Raw genomic sequence first — 6,667 nt, forward strand, 5'->3', positions numbered from 1 at the left:
ATTCTATCGGGATTTCTTTGAGCTGTGAAGTATATAAGAGGTGGAGAGAAGTGAGAGAAGATTATCAAGAGGTTTGGGGTCGAGCAGAGACCAGAAAGAGGCTAGAGGAGTGAAGAACGGGAGCTGCAGGAAGGAGGAGTTCTGCTGCTGCTGCCTTTAAAGAGCACGAAGAACAGACTCCATAAAACAGTCGTTTATCAACAGTGACAACGACTTGCTTTTGTGGGTCTTAAAACAACAGCGTCAACAGCAGCAGTGAGGTATCGTTATTTACAGCAGTGGTGTTTTATCGTTCTTCTCTGGACGCTTAAAGAGGGTCGTAGTTTCACTGTATTATATTTTTCACTCTTTCAGTCATATTTTGAGCATCAAATATTTATTTTTAGAACATGATTATTATGAGTAGCTAAACCCCATTACTGGGATGATGGAGGAAACCATTCTTTATGCATGAGTAATTCTATTTAATTCTTTTATGACTATTTGCACTATTATGAGTTGTTTTATGATTTTTCTTGATTATTTGTGATTTTATCTGATGATGTATGCTTAGTCTAGGAACTCTTGATGCATCATGCTTATGATTTACATCTAATACTTTACAAAATCTATTTTTGGCAAAGAAAAGAGTCGATATTTGTTATCTTTATAAGCTATAATTGTCTAGAATTAATAGTTGATTCGCATGAGTATAAGAATTGGTGGAATCCTGAGTCCTAGTATCTCTTGATCCTGTGACAATTTTGTATATATTTTTGTTTTTAAATCTATTCAAGTCCGAGCATCGAATCCGTATTTACCTCCCGTAATCTTAACAATTTTGACAATTTTGACAATTAACAATTTTGTATTTACCGCAATCTTACCTCCCGTACCAGACGGGCGATGAACCGTTGAAGTCGACTCAGGCCACCGACTCCAATGTCAGTGTACGAACCCGAGGGGCCGAGACCGTATCGTAACTGTCGTCCTTCCCTACAAACGGTTTATATTTAATTTTTAACCCTTCCTCAGGGTTTCAAAATAATAATAATGTCCAGTCCAAAAATAAAAATGTCCAAAAAGGAAAAGAAAAATTACAAAAATAAATCTTATTTACAGTTTCTAAAAATAAACAAAATAACTATATACAAAATCTTCTTCTTCACTCCTTTCGGATTCCTCTTTTCTTTCCTTCTTTGGCGATGCTTTCCTTTTATAGCACTTTTTCTTTCCTTGTAGCTTCGCTCCAAATCTGAAAAGAATCGAAAAATACCAAAACGCGTAAAAAAAGAACAAAAAATAATAAAAATAAACCTAAAAAAAATCTAAATACAAATCCGCTTCGACGCCAAAAATTAATGTAGTTTTTAAAGTGATAAGTAGAAGTTCGTTCAAAGACTTGTAAAGATTTGATTTCAGACTTAATTTTGGTTTCACTTAATGTTACGAGAGACTGGGCATCAGGATTCCACCAATAAATCCATTCATGCGATTCATATAGTTATTCTAGACAATTATAGCTTAAATAGAATATCGACTCTGTTTCTTTGCCAAGGTAGATTTTTGAAAAGAAACGACTATAAATCTAAAGCATGGGATATCAAAAGACTTAACCTAAGTATAACCCATCAATTGAAATCACAACCGTTCAATAAAAACCATAAAACAATTAATAATCCATGAAAAAAGTCATGAAAGAATTAAATATAATTACCACACGTATGAAATATGGCTTCCTCCGTCATCCCAGTGTTGGGGTTTAGCTCATAATGTCGTACAAACTCTCAAAAGATAGAAACATGGCTCAAAGAGTGTTTAAAGATGGAAGTACAAGGAAAATCACCAAAACAGATCAATTGCAACGTTTATATGCGTGGCCGATCGACTGTTACTAACGATACAGAAGATGTAAGACTGCTGGGAATGATACTATGTGTGTCGTGGATAAACCACACTTTTCTGCGACTGACTTGGGTCGTCCAATGTTCTTCAGCTTCGTCTTCTTCCTCCTGCTGCTGCAACTTTAAATGCGTCTATCACAAAGATATGGTAGAAACTAGAAATTGGTATAATGGTGCTATTTACATAGCTGGTGACATAAATGCAATTAGATCAAGTAAAGAAACTAATATAAGAGATTGGGATAGCCGGAATAATTCATCGCTAAATAATTCATTATGTGATCAAATAATCATTCTAACATACTTTTATGCAGGTTAGATAGGTTCTTATTTGGTGACGATTTTGAGGCTGTTTTCACAAACGCTCTTCAAGGTGTGATGAAAAGAACCATTTCAGTTCATAACTCTATTTTGGTAATTACTGAGGATTTAATGTCTTCCAAACCTTATTTCAAACTAGAAATATTGTGGGTTGAACACGTGGATTTTCAGGATAAGGTTCAAGAATTGCAGAGATCTATGACTTTTCAAGGTAGTGCAAGTTCGAGATTCTTTTTGAAACTCTAGAATATGAAACATTTTATCAAGACATAGAGATTGCAGGAGTTGGTTCCATAAGAAGGGAGAAGAACATTCTTACTGACATGATTCACGAGTTGAATATTCAAAAAAAAGATGGGCCGCTTTAACGTCAACAACTAGAAGAGAGAATGCAATGGAAATTAAATTTGAGGGAAATTGAAGCAATTGAAGCAAGAAAATGGCAATTGAGATCTAAGCAAAACGATTTCAGGTGGGGAGACTCTAACACTAGATACTTTCTATAGTATTTCTCGTGCAAGGAGGAAGAGTAACACAATTGCTAAGCTTCAGGTGAGGGGATGATAATTTTGAGCAAAATATTATTAATGAAAAAATTTGAAGGTATTACATTAACCTTTTCACTCAACAAGATGAGGTGAATTCTCGAATGGAGAATCTTTCTTTCCCTAAAGTGAAGGAGAAGGATAAACTTTGGTTAGAGAGAGAGAGTTTACAGAAGAGGTTGTTTGGGGAGTTATGATGAAGATGGGTAGTAACGAGACTGCAGGGCCTGATGGGTTTACAGCTGAATTTTTCAAGCGATGTTAGAATACTCTAAAAGATGATCTCATGAATCTTTTTAGAGATCTCTACATGTATGGCTCTGACGAATGAAGATTTAATTGTTCATTTATAACTCTAATTCCGAAAAATTAAGATTCATGTAATCCTAAAGACTTTAGACCTTTAAGTGTTATTGGAAATGTGTACAAGATTCTTTCAAAATTACTTGTTGAGAGATTAAAGAAGGTGATGCTTGATCTTATGTCTGACTTTCAAGGAGCTTTTATCCATGATAAAAAAAATTCTTAATGGGGTACTCATTGCTAATAAGTGTGTAGACAGTATATTGAAAGCAAAAAAGTATGTTTGTAAGGTTCATATGGAGAAAGCTTTTGACAATGTTAATTGGCAGCAGTCTTTGTTTACAATCTTGCATAAACATGATTCTGGGAACAAATGGATTTCTTAGATTAAGTGGTTCATATATTGTTTTCATATGTCTATATTATTAGTGAATGGGATCTCTACAGAAAACTTCAATCCAAGCAAGGGATTGAGACAAGGTGATCCATTATATCCATATCTTTTCTTATTGGTTGTGGAAATTCTCTCTAAACTGATTAATGATGCAGTATCTAGAGGTCAACTATCTGGTTTCCAAGTGATGAAAAGTGGTACTATGATTTCTCACCTTTAGTTTGCAGATGATACTTTAATCTTCATTGATGCTTGTGTGGAAGAAGTAAGAAGGTTGTTAATTATTTTATCCGTCTTTGAAACTATCACTGATCTGAAGTTAAACTTAGAAAAAAGCACTATGATTAGTATTGATGCTAAAGATATCATTGATACTCTAGCCAGGGAACTTGGTTGTAAAACAGAAAAATTACCTTTCACTTATCTTGGAATGTCTATTAGTACACATTGGAGAAGTATAACAGTTTGGGAGAATGTTTTAGCAAGAATGGAGTAGAAGTTAGCAACTTGGAAGAAGAGGATGTGAATAAAGATGGCAGACTTACTCTTATTAAGAGCTGTCTTGCTAGTTTACCTATTCATTAGGGCATTGCTCGGTCTAACTCGCAAGCATTGCTATCTCAAGCTTGTTTGTCAAGTTTAGTTGATCAAAACTATAAGTCTTGATTTCTAGTCTACTTGCAGATATGTCTAGGATTAGGATAGAATGTGTAGTTGAGATTTAGACTTCACGACGTTCATTGATTAAAGACGAAGATCTACTTAGGATATATTGGAGGAACTTAATCAACAAAAGGTATGTGAAGACTAAAACTTATCTATCACTCAGAAGTCTATTCTATTTTATCTCCTAATGAGACTAAGTCGTATAACTATATAGAATTTTATATTATATACATTTGATATTTCGAGCTGAGTTTAACTCGGTTATCTATTTCTCGAAATTTATTTGTTGGACACTAAATAATAAGTCAAAAGATAATCATGTTAAAATTTCCTTGAAACATCTTACATGATTTGTGTGAGACAATCATTTGATGTCGACTCAGAAAGTTTAATATTGATCATTCAATCACTTGAAAATTATTTATTAGCTAATAGTTTGTGTGACACAGCTTTTGTCGACTTCTAAGGATATTTAAATGATTGAATTGGGAGTTTATAACAATTAACCTTTGTCTAGATACATCACAGTATGCATACTGTTGTGGTATGATTCAGGTCCGGAAACCTAGTATGCATACTTAGTATGCGAATGGTTTAACTGTTAAATTCAGGGAACCAAGTTTGCATACCAGTATGCGAACGGTTCTACCTGAGTTAAGGTCCCGGACAACAGTATGCATACCCGTTCGCAAATTGCTGGACAAGACCAAAGTCCGGAAGCAGAATTTTGCGTACCCGTTTGCAAACTTAGTGGTTAAAGTTCTAAAATCGGTTAAGTATGTTTTCATACTCATGAACAAATACATTTATGAATTAAGGAATGAAATCTTTGCAAACCTTGGATTAATGTTCATGAATTGATTCTTATGAATCAATCTGATTTTGGTTCAATTGGTTCATATATATTTATGTGAAATAGTAAATAATTGAACAACTCTACTTGAAACACAATTAGATTCATTTGATTATTTTTCATGGTTGATTGATCATCATAGTTGATATAGAAGTGTTAGATGAATGTGGTTAAGACAAAAGTGTTCATATGGCTAACTTCAGTTAACTATTATTGAGCCAACTCAATATACACGTTTAAGTACGGTTACCCGTATCTAAATGAAAGTATATTTCATTTGTGTGTAACAAGCTAAGACCATCTAACGGTGGAGAGATATTGCTTTGGTTTTAATAAGACTTAGCTTGAATCTTAAATCAGTTTTTCATCTAACGGTGAATATTGAATGATTTGTTACTAAGCTATCTTAGCTTTGAGTGAAAACAAACCCTGATTTGAAAGATAATATAAGGGAGAACTCTAGCAACTGGAAAACCTAATCCCGGCACTTTCCCGTGTCCTAGTTGCGACTAGAGTCGATTCTCCTTTAACCTAGGTTTTTCGAAAAACATTATAGGTTAACGACTTGAAGACTTCATTTGGGATTCGTGAAGCCAGACCCAACTATTTTCTCTGTAGTTGCATGATATAATCTTACTTGTTCTATAGTATTGAGTAGTATCTTCTCTAAGACTAGCTAGATATTTATCTCTGATAGGTAAGATATAAAAAGTAATCACAAATCTCTTCGTCTCATTCTTTATGATTCCACAATAACTTCTTCTACTACCATATAGTTGAGTTATTGTGAGGTGATTGATATTTCTAGGCTGCTCTTAGGGAGTAAAAAACCGGATTATCAATTGGTTTCTGTTCATCTTGATTTATCAAATTACAGAACAAAAACTTCATAGGTACTTCCGCGGGAGACAGATTTATCTATCAGAATAGACTTATCTGTGGGAGACATATTTGTTTGTAAGTCTTCGACTTTGGGTCGTAGCAACTCTTAGTTGTGGGTGAGATCAACTAAGGGAATCAAGTGCGCAGAATTCTGCGTGGTTCAAGAGGCGTAAGGAACGCGACTGTACCTTAATCGGTATGTGACTTGGTTAGGGATCAAATATATTCCAGTCCGAAGTTAATTTGTAGTAGGCTAGTGTCTGTAGCGGCTTAATACAGTGTGGTGTTCAAATCTGGATTAGGTCCCGAGGTTTTTCTGCGTTTGCGGTTTCCTCGTTAACAAAACTTTTGGTGTCTATGTTATTTCTTTTTCGTATTATATTTTTTTATATAATTGAAATATCCAGGTTGTGCGTAGTTCAATCAATTGGTAAATCTGAACTTGATTGTTGGATAGTAATTGGTTGGCACTTGGGCATTGGTCTTTGGTACCGTCCAAGTTATTTCTCATATCTATCGGGCTCACAAATTTTTATCTTTTCGATTGCAGATTGTATTGAGAAATTGAGATATAACTCTTTAGTATATTTCTTGATTGAGCTCGCTTTTTAAGTTGGATCTCTTGGAATTATATTGGAGTAATTCCATACATATTTCCGAACGAATTATTGGGTGTGGTTGTTATACCCCCCTCTTTTTCATATGGTTTACGGATCATTATGTAAGGGGGAGTGGTTTTCATTGTGAGATGGAAGTATTGACTAAGGGGGAGTGATACATATCACCGTAGTATTATTGTCAAAGTTGTGATACAATTAGA

The sequence above is a fragment of the Papaver somniferum genome, chromosome 3 (assembly GCF_003573695.1).
Source record: "Papaver somniferum cultivar HN1 chromosome 3, ASM357369v1, whole genome shotgun sequence".
NCBI classification, from domain to species: Eukaryota; Viridiplantae; Streptophyta; class Magnoliopsida; order Ranunculales; family Papaveraceae; genus Papaver; species Papaver somniferum.